The 25256-nt window shown below is 42.1% G+C and overlaps 1 long non-coding RNA gene across 1 annotated transcript in view; it reads right to left on the minus strand.

Annotated features, from left to right (window-relative positions):
- LOC140118666 (uncharacterized) overlaps positions 1 to 22532 on the minus strand; it is a 260214-nt gene extending 237682 nt beyond the window's left edge. Inside the window, exon 1 of the long non-coding RNA XR_011853233.1 lies at positions 22331 to 22532. This is a non-coding gene — a long non-coding RNA (uncharacterized lncRNA). The remainder of the gene's footprint in view (positions 1 to 22330) is intronic.
- Positions 22533 to 25256: the final 2724 nt, after the last annotated feature.

The following is a 25256-nucleotide window of genomic DNA, read 5'->3' on the forward strand; positions in this document are numbered from 1 at the left end:
CATAGCTCAGATAGTAGATGCTCCTATCTCTAATGCAGAGGGTCTAGGGTTTGAATCCCAGACTCGGCAAAAATTTATTTAATTAAATTAAGAGCTTGTGTCTGGGGAAGCCCTAGGAGACCATATATGGACAGATGCTGACCTTATGATGTGGTCCCTGCACACTGCTAAGACACATCTCTCAAAAGGATTCCCTGCCCGATGTCTGTAGAAGCCATTCAGTGCTATGAGTTCAGGCTTTGAAAGTATTTACTATGTCAGACACAGAGCCGGGACCTGGAGGGAAAATCTGTGACAATCTACCAGCTGCCTGTGACGCAGGGCAGAGGTAAGAAAAACGGAATTGTCCCGCAAAACTGGGATGGTTGGGAGCTATGCACTAATTGGTGCTGGCCATTTTCAGAAAATCTATTTAAACCTGCCTCTTCCTGCAAACCCTGCCAGATCTTTGTGCCTATGCCTTAGAGAAAGCTTTCCTGCAACAGTTCTGAGTATTCCTGTGTGTTCCTGCTCCTGAGTCCTGTGTTCCCACTGCTGTGTGTTCCTCCTCCTGAGTCCTGTGTTCCCAATCCTGTGTGTTCCTGCGTTCCTGTGTTCCTGTGTCCTGTGTGCCTGTGTTCCCATCCCCATCTGCCTGGACCTCCCATTGCTGACCTCGGATTGCCTGAACCTGACCACAAGAGTCTCCTGCTAAGGTAAGTCGAGCCACCGAGGGCTAGTCGCACCTGTGGAACTACCTGGTGGTACCCTGTCACAGCAAGACCATCCCGCTTTGCGCCGGGCTCTGGTGAAGACCAGGTGCCACTTAGATTCCGGTCCCAGGTGTTGGCTAGTACCACCTCCCGCGTTGGTCCAGTGGATACACTCATCCAAATCCTGACAGTAATATATTGTCTTAGACATGAGAATAGTGATATAATAAGATATGGTATACAAGTGGCCCCTACTTTTCCAGCACAGGGTCCCTCTAATGTGCACTGCTGGAAAAATCTGTCAATGATAAACAGGAGAGTAAGCAATGTATCCATCCGCTGAGATACGACAGTGCAGAATAGTAATCTTGTAGATAGCCGGTAGCCATTGTTCAGTTGTCAGCTGAAGATCAAGTCTCAACCTGAATTAACCTACAGGAGCTACAATATACTCCATTATACAGGACTCGGGTTCTCTTTATTTACACAAGCTTCTTCAATTGTGTAGTCGCTGTGATCAGACACACAAGAAGTAAGTGCCAAGAATGCAAGTAGGTTTTATCATAGAAAGCGCAGGTGTGCTAAGCGACAAAGGACAATGACAGATATATGGAGCATTTTATAGGCTATTAATTATACTCTCTATCATGGGCAGGAGCCTTCATCAGGGGTGCGGAGTCAGTAAGCCAAACCCCCAACTCCGACTCCTCAATTTCCATAAATCTGACTCAAACTCCTACATACATGGGTCATGTTTAAGTGATAAATTTACTGTAATAATAGGCACATACTGCTTTGAACTAACTATAACAACTTATTATAAATTCGGAGTGGGTCCATTTTATTCTGACTCCATCAAAATGGTACACGACTACGACTACACTGCCCTGGTCATCACAATGTACAGTTACATTGTGCTGCACCTACAGATTAACCAGCAATTTGTGAAAATGTCTATGTTGTGCTGGATGTTATGACTTTTAGTGACCCACCACTGTATTATGTCTGCTTTGGTGGTACCCACATAATATAATACTATCATTTATCAATGATGCTGCCCCTTCCAGTATCCCCACTTTTAACGTTCATTCTTTCAGTAGCTCTTCACTTACAATATTTACTTTTCTGTAGTCAGTCCTTTTAATGTGCCCATCCCAAACTTGTAATGCCCCCCTTATGTTATGACCCTATTTGGTCAGACTTTTTTGCAGTTAAATTTGAAAAATAAAATTCAGATGCTCACTTTTCCCCATTCCTTAGCAGCTGCTCTGTGCTTTGAGGCTGTGTGCTTCTCTGAAGAAGGTGGGCGCTATGACATCACCATATCATATCAGGTTTCACAATTTTTCCATTTTGCGCACACTTGCCCCGAGTTTTTGGCGCACACGATCGGATTGTGTTGCATCGGCACCAGCTTGCATGCGACACATCAGGGGGCGTGGATGTCAGACAACCCGACTTATTCGGCCAACCGAATTTAAAAAGCGAATTATGTCGCTAGATCAGCACTCACATGCACCGGGAAGAAGAAGGTGAACTCCGGTGGACCGGAGTGGGGAAGCGACACATGCAGGAAATTGGATGCCCAATCTTAGCAAATCACGCAGACCCGAATCATCATCGGACAATGCACGGAGGGGACCGCTACGGGACGGGTAAGTAAATGTGCCCCATTGAGTATCTCTGTGATTGTTCTGATACAAAGAAAAAAGACAAAGGGGGTATTTCTCAGATCTTCCAGGGAGGAAATAGAGGGGTGTGAAGGGGGTATGCTCGGCCCGGAAAGTCACCCAAAGGTTGTAAATAATTAGCATCCGGGAGCGCCGGACATCTCTTCCTTGTGCTCCGGCCTGCTTTTTATAAGTCTTTTTTCTAGATGATCCCAGCATGTCAAAATTAGAGAAGACAAGCACCGGGATCGTGATGAAGAGGAGGACAGGTGAGTATCCATAGTTTTTTTTTACTTTTTGTGAGTGGTAGATATCCTTTAAGGGGTTAAACTTAAGATAGTGCCAATTGCACTAGGGCATAGGGTAGATAGCAGTAGAGTGGGCAGCCTTGAGAATACCGGCCAGCTAGACACTTGGTGAGAGAAGGGAAGCTGGATTTCTTGATGGATTGATCAATAGATGTACCAGAGGCCGGACCCCACCAATCATATACACCAAACTTACTTACCAAACTTTAACAGGGATGCTAATTTATCCCAAAAATAGAAGAAATAGAACATAAGAAACCTCTTTATGAGAAGTAATGTTCCTTCAGAGAAAACAGGAAAGGTCATAGAGAAATGAAACGTCCCCTAATGATTATCACCACCATATTACGTGCACATGTATAATGGGACTTTTGTTAGGACAATAACATTTGCATTTATGATGAGTTTTCGTGGAATGGATAACAGAGGCTCTATACAATATTACACAATAGATGGCATCTGCCCAAACTTAATATTGTGAGACACATCAGATAAACACAAGCTTCTATTATGTCACTATCAGCCCCGGAGATCTGTGTTCTCAGTTATACTTTATGTTCTATCCCCCAAAAAAGATTCATTAAAGCAGAAAAAGGCAAATCTGACCCTAAAAAAAAAGCCATGAACTATTGGCCTGTATAAATCCTGTTCTATCACAATACATTTTTTGACTTTGGCTCAAGAGAACCGTATTAAAAACAGACAAAAATGGGGTCCCCCCCCTACAGGCCTTGTCAGTGAGGCAAGCATCTCATCTCCACCATTTAGCTATTTTTGTCTTTCTGTAAAAAGAAAACCTTTTTTACCATTTTTTTCAGTTTTTAACCGTAAAATTTAATTTAGGAGTAAAATTGCAGAACATAAAAATAATAAAACAAGAATCCTAAGAAAATACTGAAAAATCATTCCGCTATCCACAAAAACATTGAGAGCCATACAAATACAAATGACAAATGGGGGGAGATTTACTTATCTGTCCAAGGAGATCACCCAAAGTGCATTCTGCCAACGATAATCCACTGTGGCGTGATTCACTAAGATCGTGCGATATCCTGCATCTATCGCTTCCCCGCTCAGGTCCGCCTTAGTTCACCTTCTTCTTCCTGGTGCAGTGCTTGGGCTTGCGACACAATTTTAAAGTTAAATCCCGCGCTCAGTCCGAATCAGTCGAATCCGACGCCCCGTCCCGATTCCTGTTGCATGAAAGTCGGCGCAACTGCTTGCCGATTGCGTGCGACACAATCCCCTTCTAAATAGCTGTCACAGCAGCGCAAATCACGAAAATTTCTGAAATCCGACGAAAGTGCGATCAGTGGACATTTAATAAATAACCCCCATTGTGTCACATGACACACCCTAAACCTGAATCGGTTAAAGAGGACACAATACTTTCTACACTACAAGAAAAAAGATGGGGGCAAGCGCACAAGGGACAAGCACACATGGGGGCAATCTCTCTGGATCTCTGTATATGTAGTCGGTGGATGGTTTGGGTTTGCCTTACCTTCCTCTGTTATGCTGAGCCCATAACAGCTTCTAGCACATCAAAGTAATGTCCCCTAGGACTGCTGCCGGCTCTGATCCTCCAGTAGGATACAGGTATATTCAGCAAAGAAGATGAAGAAAAATGGACCACGTTGGTGCCGCATTTCCAAACAGAGGAACAGAAACCCAGCTGGGCTTTATTGTTTAAAATGTAACATTTATTAATAAAACATATGGAGATACACGCTCCAGGTTAGGACTTACCCCTTCATATATGCACATATGTAACCTGAGGAAGGGGTATGTCCTACCCCCACCGAAACACCTTGTATCTGCATGTTATTTTAATAATAAATAATAAATAAACTTTTAACTAATACAACCCACCTGGATTTCTGTTCCCCCATTTGGATCTGCGGCACCACCAAGGTCCATTATTTTTAATCTTCTTTGCACAATACTTCATGACTTATTCCACATAATTTCTCTTCACCATTTCCAAAAAATATGATGTAAGAACTTTTATATGTGATGTATCATACTAATCATACTAGTCAGAGTATTGAAGGTAAAGGTAACCTGGTACATCCATTATATAGTATACAATGCATAGTGTTAGTGTATATACAGGGGGTTCATCAGAAAGAAACAATTCCTGGCGAACGGTCAGGAAATGAAACTTTTCCTCCTCTGAGGCCCATTATGAGGACACCCCAATCCGGTGCATTAGCTATAGCCTACGCTGGGCCGATTGGTACAGGATGTGTAAAGAGGTCGGAGCCACTCAGTACGTCCAGCACCACCTGGGGGGTTTATTTTAAGCCCTGGTTCTTCATAAATTCCCTCCATAGTGTTTTTCCCACTTGCTGCAGCTGATTGGTGGAGATCCAAGTGACAGACCTCCGATAGTCTATCAACTGACCGAAATTCTGAAAGAGTCCTGACTTGAATGACATATATATATATATATATATATATATATATATATATACACACTACTTTGTCCATTTATTATTAGGGATCCCCAAAGACAATAACTATCATTGCCGCGTCGTCACTTGTGTACGTCTACAATTCCAGACACAACAGTATAAATGTAACATAGCAAACACCTACAAAGTAACACAAATCTTTAATTGCCTGTGAGTCAGAATCCCCACAGATGTCAGTGAGAATATGTAACACACAACACTGCACAAACAGATGGCTCAGAAAACACTTCCAATATATCGGTCTCCTAAATCAGAAAACACTAACATACAGATATATAAGATACCACTGCAATAGAAAACATTTGCTTATATAATATTGCTTTTTTAAAAAAGGAAATATGAAGGATAATGTGTAGAATGTACATCTTGCGGCCATTATATTCAGTCCTGGAAATATGGTCTTTAATTCATCCATTTTTCCCCCAAATAAACTCTAATGAGTCACATCTATGGTCCAGTGAATAGCTGGCTGCTTGTGGACCATGGTGCCATACTGAAAGCATGATATCATTATCTAGTCACTGACTATGACACCTCTAGTTCCAACCATCATCTATGTCTCGCTGTTAGCTTACAGCAGTATTATTGATTGTAGATTGCACATTGGGCCACATTTATCACTTGTTTTTTCTGTTGTTTTTGCGCCTTTTCATTTAGGCGCACCGTTTTTGCGCCATTTTTGCGATTAAACGTCAAATTAGCCGCGCAGCTAAGATAACCAGCTTTCCCTCATCTATCGTTCAATTCCAGATGTTTTGCTGCGCCTAATGATATTCATCACGTGCGACTTTTGCATTTAGGCGCAAAAACGGGCGCAAAAACACTCCAGCTCGAAGGTGGCGTTATCTGAGAAGAAAGCACTGAGTCCCTTTGCAGAAGAGCTCATTTCTAGCAGCAAAGCTCAGCCAGACACTGGAACATATAATAGATACAATTAGATACATTACAGACAGAAGCTGCAGACTATTTACAGGTCATCACCTTCTATTTACAAAATATTCTACAAAACCTGAGCTCACAGCAAGAGCAAGAGAAGTTTGCACAAGTTTGCAGAATGTTGCAGATACGACATACAAGTGTCCCCCATGTAATTCTGCACAGTATCATCAGTGTGTCTGAGGGGGATACTGTGCAGAATTACAGGGGTGCAGCAGGAGACCAGCACTGGGGGATCCCCTCCAGGAGAAGCCACTGCTGAGGAGGTCACTGGGTGCTGGGTGTCACACACCTGGGTGCTGCTGTGAGTGTTATCTTCATTCTGGGCTGTGGGAGAAGCAGAGAGGAGCTTGTAGCAGGATGACATGTAAGTGCCCGAATCTAACATTGCGCCTAAACTGCGCCTAAACTGCGCCTAAACTGTGTTAAAGTAAAGTGATTAATAAGAGGCAGAAAATCTACTTATCACAGATGGTTGTAGCTTGTGATAATTCTGGCAAAACAGTGCGCCTGAATATAGGCGCAACTACTACACTTAGGCGCACAAAAGTGATAAATGTGGCCCATAGTGTCCTATCTACAGCCAGTGTGTCATAGAGCAGGAGGATCTGAGCAGATAGTACATATGGAGGCACATTTACTTTCCTTGTGTGATCCCTGAGGTGCATTGTTCAACGATCCTGCAGAGCTGCAGCGATTCATAAAGATTGTGTGCCCGAGATCCTGCATGTGTCGCTTCCCTGCTGAGATCCGCCGGAGTTAAACTTCTTCTTCCCGGAGCATGTAAGTGCTTGGTATTGCGGACACAATTTAAATGTTAAATCCCACGCGTTGTCTGATTCTCCGATGGCCAGCCCCCCGATTTGTGTTGCGTGTGACACAATCCCCAGCGCGATCCCCGAAAACGTCGGAAAACCCGACAAAAATGCGGCCACTGGACCTCAGTAAATTAGCCCCATTGTCCTCTCTGCAGGCAGCATGTTATAGAGCAGGATGAGCTGAGCAGATTGTAAATAGTGTCCTATCTGCAGGCAGCAGGTTATAACATCTGCAGATAGGACATTAGCTTCTGTCTGCTCCGCTCCTCTTGCGCTATAACATGCTGCCTACAGATTTGGCATTTATCAAATTTCTTATTTTTCTTTATTACTTTTTAGCATAAGTGTGATTTTCATACTAGTTTTGTGACTGATTTATCTTTGCTTCTGATTCTGAAAAAGTCACAAATTTGGGCTCAAATTAACTCAAGTTCAGAACAGTCACAGGCAATAGTTTAATAAGGGTTGCTTAAACATTTGCAACATTTTTTCAGACAAAATTCTAACCACGAAGGTAAATAGAACAAGTCAAGACCTAGAAAAAACAGATGTTTCCAAACATAAAATAAATGTCCCCCAGGTACAATCTGCTCAGCTCCTCCTGCTTTATAACATGCTGCCTGTGTATAGAACACTATGTAGACAGCTCTTCTTGCTCTGCAGATGACATGTTCCCTTTGGTAGATTTAATTAGATGCATTATGAAGCAAACATACCCTAAGACTGCTATAGCTACACTGATGCAGGATCATATCTTGGCTAATACCTGAGCTGAGTAGTTTTGCTGAAAAAAAATTATAACATTCAGGACCTTGGAAAAGCTGGATCAGCATGTCTGCCGAGATAAACAAATTACACACGGGAGCTTGGAATTACAAATGGCTTCTAATAAAGCATGACTAGTCAAGCACTAATCAACCTGAGCTGGATCACTCATACACAGCAGATGGGGGATGGTGCAGCAATTATTTTGTCTGGCAGGGAGAAAACTGATTGCATCAGAAACTCTCCTGCTATGAGAAGCGGGGAAGCAAGCGCTAAAGCAGCCATAGAAGGTGCAGAACTTCATTATCATATCATAATATCTGTCTTATCAGCAAAATCACTCAGCACAGGGATTAACCAAGATATGATCCTGCATCAGTGTAGCTACAGCATTCTCAAGGTATGTTTGCTTCATAATGCATCAAATCAAATGGTAGATTTCCTTAAAAAGGGACTTATAGATTTCTACTACAATGTATTTTTTATTATTAATGTTGACACAAAATACATTGGACTTTAAAGGGATCAGCTATTACTGAGCTTTGATATTTTACCTCTCTATATATAATACAAATAAGTTTATAACATTGCATCAATAGCAAAAAAGTAAAAACAGCACAGAGCATGAATAGTTCCATGACAATGTCTGCTCTGCTACGTGCCGTTTCCTCAGATAGTGAGGACACACGACTGAGCGTGAACACAATGAACAGATACATTTAAATATACTGCGCAATAAATTAACATTTGTTTAATGTCAGCTTCGCTCTATCGCAGTAGGAAAGACTGGAACGTGGCCAGGGAGCTGATGGACGGAAAGCTGCGGGAGAAGGAAAACTTTCACTACTAGAACACAAGCGCTCTACGTGCCGACATGTTCCCATCTCTGATGTCAGATGGATACAAGCAGAGGAACAATGATGAATAATCACACAGCTTAGATTAGCAGGCGGACACTCAAACTGCTAAATCTGTAATAGGCCTCCACCTACCCTGTGCCATTTACAATACTGAGAATACCGCTAGATTGTGAGGGTCATTATGAGCCCAAGTTTGAAGTATGTGCATGGCGGGATATTATCATACAAACATTCTGTGGCATCTAGGGGTCAGAAAACACTAAATCATGAAAAGTAATTAACATATACCAACCCTTCATCATGTCATCACATGCAAAGAGGGCTATGGGCATATTATGGAAAGTTTCCATATAGAAATTGCCATTCTTTTGGGGATCCCTAGCGGATAGATTGACTGTGTATTTATGCTTCCCCAGGCACCAGACTTATAACTTTAATAAATTAGTTTTTTTTGTTCAAAATAATTACAATTGTATAAACAAAAAAATTAATAGTAGGGTAGAGACATAGAATACATTGAAAATAGAGAGTGTGACCAAAGTGAGATGATGCCTATAAGTCACATTCTGGGTACACAGGAAACATCCCTTACAGCAGTGATGGCAAACCTTTTAGCGGCCGAGTACCCAAACTGCAACTCAAAACCTCCCTTATTTATTGCGGGGTGCCAACCAAAAATTAAAGAAGTAACTTATTGCTCCCTGCTCTACAACAACGTTCGATCATATTGGCCTCCTGAGGACAAGATGGAACATTTGCATCATTTTAGTTTTTTTCCAGTGTCCCTCTGCACACAGAGAATTGTGGGGCCAGCAGGAGGTCTTCCAAAGATAATTCGGCCCTCTTCCTACATACCCAAGTAGCGAAGTAAGTATCACTTAAATATATGACTGAAAGCAGCATCTTTTAAGTTGCTTGCAACTGCAGGAAGAATTTTTGAGTCCTGTCTGGTGTGATGGGGCGATGGCCCGGGTGCCCACAAAAAGGGCTCTGAGTTCCGCCTCTGGCACCCGTGCCATAGGTTCGCCACCACTGCCTTACAGTATACCAATATACAGTATAGCCACTGTGATAAATCTTTCTCATTACTAAAACTGCTATACTATCCATTACAGGGGAAAGGAATTATTATACGGGTAACTTTACCAACAGAAAGCCCTGACACCAGGAAAACAACTGTACTGTACAAAGCAAAGTATGTTCTGTGTCTCATCCCACAGAATTCTTTATCATTCTCCATATTGTTCTATATAATTGATAACATCAAAATATGTAGTAAGAAGTAACCTAATAAGGGGAAATGTTACCCAATAAAATCTATACTTGAGTCAGCCATGTTCTATTGTGAGAAAACTTTAACAAAAAAAGATTACAAAAATAATTAAAGGGGTTGTCCGGGCAGACCAAAAAGTGTATGGCATACAAGTATGTACACCTGATACTTACAAGACTCTTTTGCAGGTAGAATCAGGGTTACAAATGATGGTGTATTATCAAATGTGTTCAGCAAAGAGATGGAAAATGCTGATTGCCATAAGGCTCTGTATCCTTTAGTATATCCTATACAATCATTCTAACCATATATAGTTACCAGAGGGAAAATATTACCGGAGCCAACATATTCCCTGAAATAGCAACAATTCATCAGTGAGCATTTTCTTTATCAGATCATAATGTAGCAGCAACTGTGCGATTCTCATAGATCTTTACAGTGTAGTAACCCCTTTAGGACACAGAAGGTTTGAGCCCTCAGCTATTTTTTCCATTTTCGTTCTTAAAGCTGTTAATAATTTTACTTCTCCTGTCAATGTAGCTCCTTAAAGGAAATCTACCATTAAAATCCATCATGATAGACCAGGGACACTTCCTCATAGATGCAGGCACCAAGACAATCTTCCTGTTTTTGTTATTCATGTGCTAAGGGAGCAGGGAGGAGGTTGGGAAAGTGTGACAGCCTGAAAAGCCATAGGGTAGCCGTTCAGACTCATTAGCATAATTGTTGTTGGTTGATTTTAGAAGGAAGGCGGCCATGAATAACACACAGCCATGGTGCCTGGATCTGCGAGTGTCAGACGCCAGGGGTAGTGGACCCACTGGACCACCGCGGACGATGACATAAGCCGACACCTGGGACTGGAATCTAAGTGGCACCCGGTTTTCCCCAGAGCCCGCCGCAAAGAGGGTTGGACTTGCTGTGGCGTGCTACCACCAGGTCGTTCCACAGGTGCGACTTGGTTCGCAATGACAGCCAAGGTGAGGTACAGGGACGTTGAGCAGAATCGTAGTTGGGGACAGGCAGGAGGTCAGGATGGGCAGCAGGTGGTCAGAGTCGTGGTCATAGCAATAGGTCATGGCAGGCAGCAGAGGAGCGTAGTCAGGAACGGAATCGGGGTCACACCGGGAAATCACAATAACAGGGCACAAAGCACGAGACAAGCTTTCTCTAAGGCACAAGGCACGAAGATCCGGCAGGGTGTGCAGGGAGAGGCTGGATTATAAGGAATTCTGGGAAATGGCCAGCTCCAATTAACGGTGCGCTGGCCCTTTAAATCTTTTGAAGCCGGAGCACATGTACCCTTGGAAATGTTATTTTTCTATACCCAGAAAAAAAACGCCGCATTTAAAAAATAAAAAAGGGTCGCGGGACTCGCGCTTACCTTCACCAGGAATAGGCCGGTGGACTTCAGAGCATTCTGGGGGGCCTTGGGGAACTTCAGCGCAGCAGCGCCACCTGGTGGACGTCGGAGGAACTGCCTTAGTGAATCGCCGGAAGACCCGAATCCACCGCAGAGAACGCGCCGCTGGATCGCGAATGGGCCGGGTAAGTAAATCTGCCCCATTATGTTAAGGCTTTTTGGGGGACATTTATCATACGCCGGCGCTCCTGCACCAGTGTATGATTGGGGTTGCGCTGGATACATCAAAAAGGCTTCGGTCTCTTGATGAATCTAGCAGGCAGTATGGCCATCGGGCAAAACTATGCGAGGCCCACTGAAAGTTCAGTGGGTTTTCAAAAGAATGTAGAAGGCATAGAATCAGTAATAAATCTCCCCTTTTATGTTTTAAAACTGTATCAATTCTCCACTGTTTTCTAGATCTCTGCTTGCTGCCTTTCTATAGGAGGCTTCACTGTTTACTTTCTGTGGATAAAAACCTGGTCATGTGATGTCATATAGGTGCACGGCCCTGGTCAGTTGATGCCACACAGTTGCACGGCTCGTTATATCCCTGGTTAAGTGATGTCACACAGCTGCACGGTTTGTTATATCCCTGGTCATGTGATGTCACACAGGTGCACGGCCGGTAATATCCCTCATCAGGTGATGTCACACAGGTGCACAGCTCATTATGTCCCTGGTCGGGTAATGTCAGACAGCTGCATGGTTTGTTATATAGCTGGTCATGTGATGTCATATAGGTGCACGGCCCTGGTCAGCTGATGCCACACAGTTGCACGGCTCGTTATATCCCTGGTTAAGTGATGTCACACAGCTGCACGGTTTGTTATATCCCTGGTCATGTGATGTCACACAGGTGCACAGCTCATTATGTCCCTGGTCGGGTAATGTCAGACAGCTACATGGTTCGTTATATAGCTGGTTATGTGATGTCACACAGGTGCAAAGCTTGTAATATCCCATGGTCGTGGGATGTTACACAGGTGCATGGCTCATTAGAACCACTGCACAGTAATCTGTATTTTTTTGGTTACTGCTCACCATTTACAATATACAACTTAGTCTTACCAACCAGGGGAGGGGTTGTACCCGGCCAATCTGTGCCAACAGTCCTCAGCTATATCTTTGTGACAACTCATACGGTAAAATCAGGACTTTTCAGCAATCTTACATGTTAAAAATAGATTACTTAGATTACCCAGACACAAGAGGTGAGTATAGAAATAAAGCAGGAAAAAAAGAGCCGCAGGAGCAGCATACGCCTGACGTGTTTGTGGGGCCGCTCACCAAATCCAATTTATGTGTATTGAGAACAAGCAGAAGCAAAGCTTTCAGAGTGTTTTAATCAAATCCGGCGCTAACAGGAATCACAGGCCTTTGTGTTCTATATCTTAAATCTCTTAACAGCATTAACAGTGTTTGCCGATGATAGCGAGGTGGAGTGAGCTGTAATGCTCCATTTTTCCTGGCTGAGAAGAATAGCATGATCTGGCCCTGACATATTTATATTTGCTTACTTTACAATATCTTTGTATTAGCAAAAATAATTCCAAGAACTCGTGAGAATTTTAAAGTGCAACTGACAAATGACAGATGACAATTTTACAGTTTCAGGAGTCATTGGTGCAAGAAAACCCACATTTAAGCTATTAGGGAATGTCCCTTCTTCTGCACACTATGTCCTATCGGCAAGTATAGGTGACATTATAGAGTAGATGGAGCCATATGCTTCTATTTCTGCCTAGTATATACTGTAGGCTCCAATACCCAGAGGATGGCAGATGGCAGAATAATAAGATTGGGTACCACTGATCTATCATGTATAGAGGCCATCAGTATCATAAATGGATAATGATGAGATATCTCCTAGGCAGGATGAGGATCAAACATCTGCATGGGATCCTGGAGACAAGGGAGGTCCCACACAATGGTGGGGGACAGGTTTACCCAGACTGGTTGTTAAAAATAAAGCAGGTTTGGGAAAAATTGAGAAGTGGCCTGCTCCCTGTGTGCCCCTTAGGGTGACTGGCAAACTTACCTTCTCCTACTTCTCCAACCCTCACTTCTTTGTACTCCAGCTTCCAATGAAATCTCAAGCAGAAGTGAAACGTATCGAGAACAAGAGGAGGAGATGAGAAAGACTGAGCTATTCTCTAAGGACAGAGTCCAAAATTAGGGGAGCCCCAAAACATAACAATTCCAAGTTCACCCAGGTAACGACTACCTAAAGGGAGTCCACAAGCTCCTACATTGCATTGTGAAGGGCTTCATACACCTGTTTTTGTTTCCTAGTAATTGATCGTTGTAAAAAAAATTACATTTTTATCTTCATACAGATACATTTGTGAGTGCACTGTGGGTGGGGCCATTCTCTACATTCTATTTCTATGGGAGTTGACAATGTCAGGTTATTTGGGAGCTGGTAGACTCCCTTAAAGGTAACCTACCATCACAGATCTACCTAATAAGGTAGATACAATGGCAGGTTCCTCTGAACTAGTGTAGCCCTATGCTTATTTTTAGCAGAAACCGTAGTGGCCCAGAAGTTATTAAATCTTTTATTTGATCTAAAATCTCAAATTTTATTAAGAGGCTACTGAGATGTGGAGTAGCCGCACTGTGGAGCGGAAGCTACGGCTACTCCACCCCACAGTAGCCTCTTTTGATTCCTCCTACCCCAGTCGTCAGCGTGCAGCTCACATTAGCTCCAGGCACTCTTCTAAGGAACCATAGTTCTGCGCATGCGCAGTAGCTCCGGCTTCTGGTCAGTGAAGCTCCTCACTTCAGTTTTAACTAAAAAAAAAGCACAGGGCTACACTAGATTAGAGGAACCTGTCAGCGGATCTAACTTATTAGGTAGATCTGTGATGGTAGGTTTCCTTTAAACTAGGAATCTAGGAAATACTTAGTGAAGTTTTATATCTATAAAGCTTTAAAGTTTGTTAAGAAACTAGAAACATTTGCCTATATTGTGCCCCGTACTGAATGCAGCGTTGTTCTACAATGTGGTGTAGAGAGACATCTATGGAACATTTTTTAAATGGGTGATAAGTGTCAGGTGTGGCAGAAAATTTGTTATGGTTAGGAAGTGAGTTCAGCAAAGTTGTAACAGGGATGGAGATGGAGCACTTTCTACTAATGGACCCTGTGCATGAGCTGTCAGAAGGGGAGTAATGAAGGTCTGTACACAATCCATGCCTCTAAATAGTCTGAGAAAGCTTATAACTAAGAGCATGTTCCCAATGAATCTCATGGTACAAATGGGTTGATCATAGAAATGTTTATGAGTGTATCATTATAGAATGATAAAGGTAACATCTATATGTATATAGTCCCTTCTAAAGATGATGCCCTATATGGCTAAAAAAGTGGGAAGGGGGCCCCACTCAGAAGCCTGACATGGGCCCTGCCTCTCCTAATTACACCTCCTGTATTTAATTATTATAAAAGTTACCGTAAATATGATTATAAATGACTGCAGTGTGAGTAACCTCTGCAGTACAGTAGCCGAAATCTGTTTTAGTAAACACAGAGAGATGATGGCAACACAACGATCCACAGTCTGCGAACCAATACCAAACACGCCTGCAGACAGAGCCCAGCCTGTAACCTTCAATAACATGTGTGGTCATGTCCATCCATGGCGTCCTAATGAAATATCACAGCCATAGTGACACAGATTAGGGAGTAGTATAAGCTGCTCAGGTCATTCACAAATTTCCATTTTTACAATGCTATAAGGGACACTGCGACCACCTAAAATTCTTCCAGTTGTGGAGGAAGAGACAGACTGAAAAAACTTCAATACAGGCGGTCCCCTACTTAAGAACACCTGACTTAAAGACGACCCCTAGTTACAAACGGACCTCTGGATGTTGGTAATTTACTGTACTTTAGCCTTAGGCTACAATAATCAGCTATAACAGTTATCACTGGTGTCTGTAATTAAGCTTTATTGTTACTCCAGGTTCTTATGACAACCCAACATTTTTAAAATCCAAATGTCACAGAGAACAAAAAAAATTTGGCTGGAGCTACAATTATAAAATATACAGTTCCGACTTACATACAAATTCAACTTAAGAACAAACCTACAGAACCTATCTTGTACGTAACCCGGGGACTGCCTGTACATACAACTGACCAATACAATTTTTCCAGTTAAAGGAGCGATCCACGATTTGAAAATGGAATCACTTTTGTTTTGGAAACAGCACCACACTTCTACATGGGTTGCGCCAGGTATTGTAGTTTATCCGTAATTTTGTATAGCATAATTTAATTATTGAGAATTTACATGTAGAATCTGACCCTTGTTGTGACATTGTAAATAACAGTATACTCACACATATTGGGGCTCATTAGTCAGACTGTGCACTGTTTTCGGGGATTGCACGGCTTGGACAGGTATTTAACAGGTGTCTGCGCTGGGATTTTGGCACACGCAATCCTTTTGTGGCGTAGCTTCGCTGGCTTCCATTTGACACAAATTAGGGGGCGTGCCCTCAGACGGTCCAACTGATTCGGACTGAGCGCGGGATTTAACTTTAAAATTGTGTTGCAAGCCTAAGCACCACTAAAAAATGGTAAACTCTGTCGGACCTGAGGGGGAAGCGACACATTCATGATATTAAGCGCAAGATCTTAGTGAATCGCAGCACAGTGAATTATAGACAGACAATGCACTTTATGTGAACTCTGGTGACCCTGTAAGTATACACTCACCGGCCACTTTATTAGGTACACCATGCTAGTAACGGGTTGGACCCCCTTTTGCCTTCAGAACTGCCTCAATTCTTCATGGCATAGATTCAACAAGGTGCTGGAAGCATTCCTCAGAGATTTTGGTCCATATTGACATGATGGCATCACACAGTTGCCGCAGATTTGTCGGCTGCACATCCATGATGCGAATCTCCCGTTCCACCACATCCCAAAGATGCTCTATTGGATTGAGATCTGGTGACTGTGGAGGCCATTTGAGGTACAGTGACCTCATTGTCATGTTCAAGAAACCAGTCTGAGATGATTCCAGCTTTATGACATGGCGCATTATCCTGCTGAAAGTAGCCATCAGATGTTGGGTACATTGTGGTCATAAAGGGATGGACATGGTCAGCAACAATACTCAGGTAGGTTGTGGCGTTGCAACGATGCTCAATTGGTACCAAGGGGCCCAAAGAGTGCCAAGAAAATATTCCCCACACCATGGCTTCACCACCACCAGCCTGAACTGTTAATACAAGGCAGGATGGATCCATGCTTTCATGTTGTTGACGCCAAATTCTGACCCTACCATCCGAATGTCGCAGCAGAAATCAAGACTCATCAGTCCAAGCAACGTTTTTCCAATCTTCTACTGTCCAATTTCGATGAGCTTGTGCAAATTGTAGCCTCAGTTTCCTGTTCTTAGCTGAAAGGAGTGGCACCCGGTGTGGTCTTCTGCTGCTGTAGCCCATCTGCCTCAAAGTTCGACGTACTGTGCATTCAGAGATGCTCTTCTGCCTACCTTGGTTGTAACGGGTGGCGATTTGAGTCACTGTTGCCTTTCTATCAGCTCGAACCAGTCTGCCCATTCTCCTCTGACCTCTGGCATCAACAAGGCATTTCCGCCCACAGAACTGCCGCTCACTGGATGTTTTTTCTTTTTCGGACCATTCTCTGTAAACCCTAGAGATGGTTGTGCGTGAAAATCCCAGTAGATCAGCAGTTTCTGAAATACTCAGACCAGCCCTTCTGGCACCAACAACCATGCCACGTTCAAAGGCACTCAAATCACCTTTCTTCCCCATACTGATGCTCGGTTTGAACTGCAGGAGATTGTCTTGACCATGTCTACATGCCTAAATGCACTGAGTTGCCGCCATGTGATTGGCTGATTAGAAATTAAGTGTTAACGAGCAGTTGGACAGGTGTACCTAATAAAATGGCCGGTAAGTATATATGCCCCATTATATGTAGACGTATAGATGTGTTCCCCTTCAAATGGGCTTTGGCCTGAACACTTTATCTAAACGAAGCAATTCCTCCATTTGTATTGGATGCCTCTACTGCTGCGGATGATTATTAGTAGATCTACTGTTTCTAGTAAAATATATCATTCTCTGAATTCCGTCATTTGTTCCTACCAGTAGATGGAATGCATAGAATTCATCAGTTATACATTACTTTCCTCTACACCATTGCACGCTATTGCAACCTTATGAAGGACTGATTGAAATGGGATTGTATAGACGTTTACATAATATTTTTTCTACTTATATATTGTTTATTCTCCCTTATATATTGTTCAGTAACTTTTCAACTTGCCAATTAATATAAATTAATAGTGCAAATAAACACACGAAACTTTGAAAGGTACCGTATTAAAGGAATCTGCTTCTGTAACTCACCCACCAAGGCCTATGGGGATTATATCAGTCCCAGAGGCCAGTGACTGGATGGTTGTGGCTTAGCTGGACATCACAGCGGTTCTTCCTGGCATATGGGCACTATTCGTGACCATTAGATCTGGCAGGAATGTAGCAAGAAAATGGGGGGCTGCTCTTTTTAAGGTTCCCTATGGGGCATTCCTTACTAGTGATGGTACTAAAGGGGAGGCCTGTAATGGTAAAATGGCTAGCCAGGGTCACACAGGGCCATGGAAAGTTCTAACTCAAGGTTACCTTATTGTCCAAATAATAATAACAACAGTTGACAGAAACATCCAACTGTGGTGGCAGGCAAATGCTAATAGTGCAAGGCTGGCTTTAAGTGCAGACATCCCCTTTAATGCTAGGGCTGGAAGTCTTCAGTCTGCAGGCTGGGATTTGCTGGGAGCCTTATTGACTCTGCTACTCACTCTGTCCCCTCAAAACCCACCAGGACAGAAAAATTAAGACAAGGACAAGACTAAGATACAGAGCCCAGGGAAGAACCTTTTTTATAAACTGGTTGGGATGCCTATGGAATGTTCTGAGAGTCCTGCCAGCGGGCAGCCTGCTTAACTCCATGTGAATTGAAATTATAAACATCAGAAATACATAATAAAACAAGGAAATAATGCACATTCAATACTCGCATTGTCCATGATGCTTATATTATAGTTAAAACAAGCTCACACAGTAGATTATATAGACTCTAGGTGCTATTTAGGAAAACTGTATTTCCCTCTAGTAAAGCTTGATCTCCCTAAGATATCAACAGGTTATATCCTAAAGGATAACCGGGCATTGCCCTTACTTCGCATCATTGAACTTCCTTCTCCATTTACCCATATCTCCTTCCCTTTTAATCTCCCTTTCACTCTGAAAAATCTACTGAATTCCATTTTGCTAGCAGCAAGACAGACAGAGATTTGTAATTACAAAGATAGAACAGTTATGAGAAGTTATATTAGAGGAATAGACTCTAAAGAGGAAATCTGTAAATGATTACAAGCCACATTATAATCAGATTACTGCAAAGTTATTCCAGAAATCAGCATAATTTATATACAAATGTGTCCTTAAAATATAAGCTAATATGTAATTAGTTGTTATTTAAAATTTTGCTCCGGTTAGCAGAAAAATGCTGTGGACATAGACTGTAATGAAGAATTAAAATGCTACTGGCCCTTTAATCAGTCCATTAATATCCTCCGCGCGGTCCATTGCAGGGCATACACAGGACAGAAGATGGCCGCTGGTCACATGTCTACATCACATGTCCTGCACCTGCCTGGGCAGGTCATGTGATCACCACTACGTTTGGCTGTAGTCGGTTAGCTGCAGTGCATCCAGTATGGCCAGTGTTTTGGTGATGGCAGTTACACATCATTACTATGGTAACAGAGCAGCACAGTCTGTTAGATCATCACTGGGAGCAGAGCATAAGAGGGAGGAGGAGTTACTGAGAACTAAAGGATCATGGGACTTGTAGTTTCCAGTGGTGGCCATCTTAGTGATAACTTTAGAGAGACTCTAAAATTTTGAGAATCATAAAATCAAACTATTTAAGCTTCATTTTGTGACTAATGACATTGAGTTTTGTTACATTCATTTATTTATATCATCAACGGTTTTTGTATCAGACATTCATATTCCCGGAATACCCCTTTAATGTATACATTAATTGGTATTTGGTGGATGAATATGAAAAAAATAATAATTGTGCCAAAGCTTTCATGATGGCACAAGAATTGGCTACTGTATTACATGAAGAAATAACCAGTAGCACAAAAATGTCCATTAGATTTTTACTACAATCATTGTTAAAGGCTTTTCATGCCAAGGGCAACATATTTCACAATCTTACTCCATACACATGGATATACAATTACTCATTCTCACTGTAAATACAGGATAATGCTTGCAGCGCTTACTAAGCAAATGCCATGGTATATCCATATGTTATTACTGTTACGTACATAGATGTATATGTGTCCAACCTTTCCGATATGTAAAATAACTTCACACATTGTAACATGTTCATGAAGTGAGACATTAAAGAGAACCTGTCACCAGCCTTTACCCCAATAAACTACTAGTATTTGATTGGGTTTTCTCTGGGTCCTCCCGTTTCCTCCAACACTCCAAAAACATACTGGTAGGTTGATTAGATAGTGAGCCCCATGGGGGCAGTGACTCTGTGCAGCGCTGCATAATCTGTGTGCGCTATATAAATAAAGAATTATTATTAGTTATTATTAACCCTTCGGGTTGGGTATGAAATGTCCTTTTATGTTTCCATTTTTTATCTGAAATATGCCTAATTTACCTAATATGCGAGGTCTGCACCCGTACGCTTGTGCTAGCGTGTTTGTAAATGCAGTGCTAGGGGTACATGTGACCGTACCTTTAGTTAAGATCCCACCCACTCTCTACCTGAGGTGATCTCTGGTAAACGCATGTGATCGCCAATGAACACCATTGGGGGGGGGGATGGTGTACCCGAGGTTGGTAGCCAGAAAATGGTCCCATGTCCGGAATTTTTTTAAATAGTGACACTTTCCGTGAAGAAGTGCATTTTTTCAGCATTGAAATCCAGGACATCTGATTGTGTTGCCCTCCCCTCCCCATTTCATTGTTATTGTATTGTATTTTATGTTTATACTGTCACGGCCTCACTTTATGTTCCAGGGGAGAAATTCCCTTAAGTTGAAGTCAGTTTTGGCTTATGGCAAAAGTTATCTTTAGTGAATAAAAGTGGTTACAAAGTTATCTTGAATAAAGTTTTATCTCAGTTGTTTTTACAAATTTAATGTAAGGTCATAAATAAAGGCCGTGGCCATTTCTTTTACCACTCATTGGGTTGTCAGTGTTCACGTCCAATGGGGATGTAGGGGCAGGAAGTTGGAGGAGTGGCTGGACCTGGTGTACAGTTGCCCCGATGTTTGTTGTCCACCCAATATTCCAGGAGGCCGGAGCCTCCTGTTAGATCTGGCACGTGTACAGGGGCGAGTGAAACATTATAAATTATACATCATCCCCCATGTATTTTGCACGTTTATCCCTAATACAATACGATAAAACTTTATTTAAACTTTATATTTAATAAAGTTTATTATTTATTATTTTATTAAAACTTTAAACTCCTAGTGTTACCATTTGTCCTACATTAACACTTCCTAGATTGCATCGTGTGAAAACGTGTTACCACATCTAATTGACGTGAGGCAGAACTAATGTGGTATAACAGTCATTAGGGGTAAATGCCAAAACCATGACAAATAACTTATGCTGCGCTGTAATAGGCTTGTTTTTTCTCATTTACAATAATGAAAAGTGACCTGATATTAAAAAGTTAAAGAGGTTTTCCAGGTTTCAACTATGAACTATCCATAGGATAGAGCACTAACAGGTCATAAGTGGGAGTGAGACACCTGATATAGCCAGAAGCAAACAGCTCCACTCGTAGTGTTGTGGCCAACCAGGCTCACAGCAGGTTCGCTTCCATTAAAGTGAATCACAGCCGCGCCAGCAGCTTCTACACCCCAGATGTAGGTGTGTGTTTCCGGATTCATCCCTCCTATAGATAGGGGCACTGTTAGGGGATGGAAAACTGGACATTTGTCCAGGGACCCCATGCATGTGGACTTTTGTGGGCAGAGGATGTATTGCTCCTTTAATATCCATTGGTTGAATCCCTGGGAGAAGATGCTTATTGTCTATCTCCTGTCTATATATCATCTATCTATCTAGTTTTCTTTCTCCTATAATTTGTCTATTTCCTATTTAAATATATCGGTCTATCAATGTATTTTATCTATGCAATGCTTCTCTCCCTGAAAATGTGTAGGCACTGAGGCTGTATTCACACTCATGGGCTAAACACATGTGTTTCAAAACATTTTCATGCCTGCGTTTTCCAAAAAGTTTTCCCTGTGTGCAGTGCATGACTTAACAAGGTTTGCAAATGCATTGTATTTGCAAAACGCTTTATTGCAAAATGCAAACCAAAAATGCAACAGATATAACTGAAACGCAAAGAAGAAACAAGACACAAGATCTGCTATGGAAAAGAAGCCAAAACTGCGCCTTGAAAGAACAGAACAAACGCCATGTTAAAACTTGTTCAAAATGTGAATACCGCTTAACTATCTGTGACCGGGTGGTGCGCTACACCTGTATAGCATTTTTACTATAACATGTGCACTATGTATTAATAAAACCCATACACTGGAATATGGTGTAATTACTTTGCTACATATAACTTTAAGTAATATATCCAAAACTTGCAGGCCACACCCCTTTTCCAACTATTTAAATTGAATAACGAGATAATTGATAGACGACTCAATTAATACGGCGCTCACCATCAATACACACAGTAGTCATACATTTTCTATATCCCTTCATATAGCAATTTATTACAATAATCCAATACTACATCCCAGGGATTAGCTCTAATGGATCATATTACAAAGAGTTTACGGCTGCTACTAGTCAGATTTCTAAAAAACCCCTTCACAGCGAGCCAACATATGCACCCCCCTGACTGTCACCCAAAATGACAGAACAAAAACTAACATAAGGAAAGGCAAAAAGTTATCCAAACATCACAACAGTTCAGCAGATAAAATCCTATATATTATATATGATGATCACATAGCCGGCGCACAATATCCAGATGTCAAACAGCTAAAAAAAAATACTTAAAATACTTACAGAGAGTCTTTAAGATGCAAGTGGCAGACGAACAAGTGGCAATCCAAGGATAGCTGGATTATTAACAACTACAAATGTATGCAGAGAGGCAATGACAGGCCCAGGGGACAGCTCGCTGTAGTATTCATGCTCCTACAAGCCGACTTGTAATTTATGAAGCACAGCTCAAGGTTCCTCCAATCAGGCAGCCGACTGCAACTAGTAAAACTGGCTGCAAAGGACTGAAAGGGCAGCACTAGAACAACACAGATATCCTACACGTCCTTAATCTGCTTATCTCAGCCTGTAACCTCTTACTGCCAGGTAGCAGCTCACTGCTCCATTGTTTACTAGTGGGAGGAAGAACAGGTGATTTATGTATGAAAGGTGCTGCTCACCTCAGGGCACACGTTCCCTCTACTACTCTGAGGTGCGCAACGTTTAACCGAGGTGAGATTAAAAGAAATTTAAAGGGGACTTGTAAAAATTGAGGAATTCTGCAATATATGGGTAACAGAGAGATCATATTGGCAGTCTATATAGAGAGAGAAAATCCAAAGTATTCCCCTTGTTCTCATATAAAGTTGAGTTCACATCTGTAAATAACTTCACACGTCTTCAATATATCACATGGTACCTACAAACTCAAATTGTCCCCAACCTCCCTATAAATATGTCATGAGTGCACATACACACAATATACATACCTAATGATTATACTCCAATATTTTAGGGTCTTGAGGTCCGTCCCCCTACTTTCATCCCTCCACCCACTTGTGCCTCTTCCATGGGTGACCACTTTGTCAACAAAGCAGCTCGATGAAACTCAATGCCTACTTTTCCATAACCAGCCTTTGACACTCTGTGATAAACCTCTACTCTGACAACTTGAACCCATTTTATCTCTTCTCAGGTTAATTAGCAAATTGCTCTTGAACCCCCACTATCCCACTCTTCCCCCCGTTCCTCTTGTTGGGTCTTCCCTCGTTGTTTTGTAAGGGTACTAACCCTTAAAATGTTTAATTCAAATAAAAACAATTTTAAAAACATGTGGTTATATAACAGATGCTTAAAGGGGTTGGTCAGAACTTTTTAGTGGATAGCCTATATTTCGGATCAGGCACATTCCAGCTTACCACCTTGAACAATATGACAAACATATTAATGTCTCCCACACAAGTAGGTTAGACTACACTACTGATCAGACAGACTGTCATCTTGCAACTTTCAGGTGATTATTCAACTCTTTTCAGAACAGAATTGCATAAAAATTTATCTCAGCTGTCGCCTATCGAATTCTCCCTCAGATGTATATTTTCACATTGTTCCCCTAAAAAGACTATAAGAACTTACACTATAGTCTTACCTGAATAGCAACTATGTCCCACACTATGTTCCTAAGTAATATATACCCCTTACTACACAAATTGACCAGGCTGTGATTACTGCATACCTGCAATACACACTGTGACCCCTTTATAAATTATAATAGCAACTATGCTCCTTGAATATATTATACAGAACATCATGAATAATACATATATTGTTACCATAAATGGAAACCCCCCCCTTTTCATACCATAAAAATTGTAACATTGCCAAAATATGACATAACTGAAGCTCAAAATAAAATGATAAAATTACTTAGCACTGCTTTTCATGGACCTGCGTTTTCAATCTTACTTTGGCGTCATTTCATAAGAACGCAGACGGGGCAGTGACATCATTGCGCCTTTTGGATGAGTGTACAGGGGAAAGACTGTGTTTGGCAGCTATTAAAGGAAACCTACCACTTCTGATGGTAGGTATGAGATTTAAACACCGGGCACCAGCTCAGGGTGAGCTGGTGCCGGAGCTTACCTTAGCTAGTGTTTTAAACCGCTATATCGCGGTTTAAACACATTTTGATTTACAGCCCCGAGGCTAGGTAGCCCCATAGGAAGTGCCGGAGGCGTCACGCGCGCACGGCCACGCGCAGCGCCGAAGCTACCAAGGGGCTGTAAATCAAAATGTGTTTAAACCGCGATATAGCGGTTTAAAACACTAGCTAAGGTAAGCTCCGGCACCAGCTCAGCCTGAGCTGGTGCCCGGTGTTTACATCTCATACCTACCTTCAGAAGTGGTAGGTTTCCTTTAACCCCTTAACGCTCAGCGTCCGATATATCGGACGCTGAGCTCAATGACTTAGCGCTCAGCGTCCGATATATCGGACGCTGAGCCCATGCCGGTTCAGCTCAAGATCTGAGCCGAACCGGCATCGGGAAACACGGGGTGCCGGCTGTGACTGATAGCCGGCACCCCAGTGTAACACCCGCGATCGGAGTTGACTCCGATCGCGGGTGCTTAACCCGTTAAATGCCGCGGTCAGCGCGACCGCGGCATCTAACATGCCTCTGGGGGGTCTTTCCCCCACGATCGGCCCCCCCGAACCGTTTTCGGGGGGCGCCGATCGTTGCTATAGCAACTCTGGGGTCCGATCTGGACCCCAGAGTTACCTGCAAGAATTGCCGGTAAGATGGCGTCTGTGACGTCATCTTACTGGCACAGTGCCAGCCTATGCAAGTGTATAGGCTGACACTGATAATACTCTGCAATACATCAGTATTGCAGAATATTATCATGAAGAAGCAATCAGAAGATATCTTCTTCATGTCCCATGGTATAAAAGTGAAAAAGTAAAAAAAAAATGTTATTCAATAAAAAAATAAAGTAATAAATCACTAAAAATGCCCAAAACATATAAAGAGACATATAACTAAAAAAAAAGTCTAAATCATAACACAAACCCCACATATATAGTATCACCGCATCCGTAACAACCCGTAGAATAAAAGTAAATCATTATTGAACCCCCACGATAAACGCCGTAAAAAAAACTGCTATAAACCTTCCAAAAATTATGATTTTTAGCTATTCAATCCCACAAAAAATGCTATAAAATGTGATC

The sequence above is a fragment of the Engystomops pustulosus genome, chromosome 1 (genome assembly GCF_040894005.1).
Source record: "Engystomops pustulosus chromosome 1, aEngPut4.maternal, whole genome shotgun sequence".
Taxonomy (NCBI): Eukaryota; Metazoa; Chordata; class Amphibia; order Anura; family Leptodactylidae; genus Engystomops; species Engystomops pustulosus.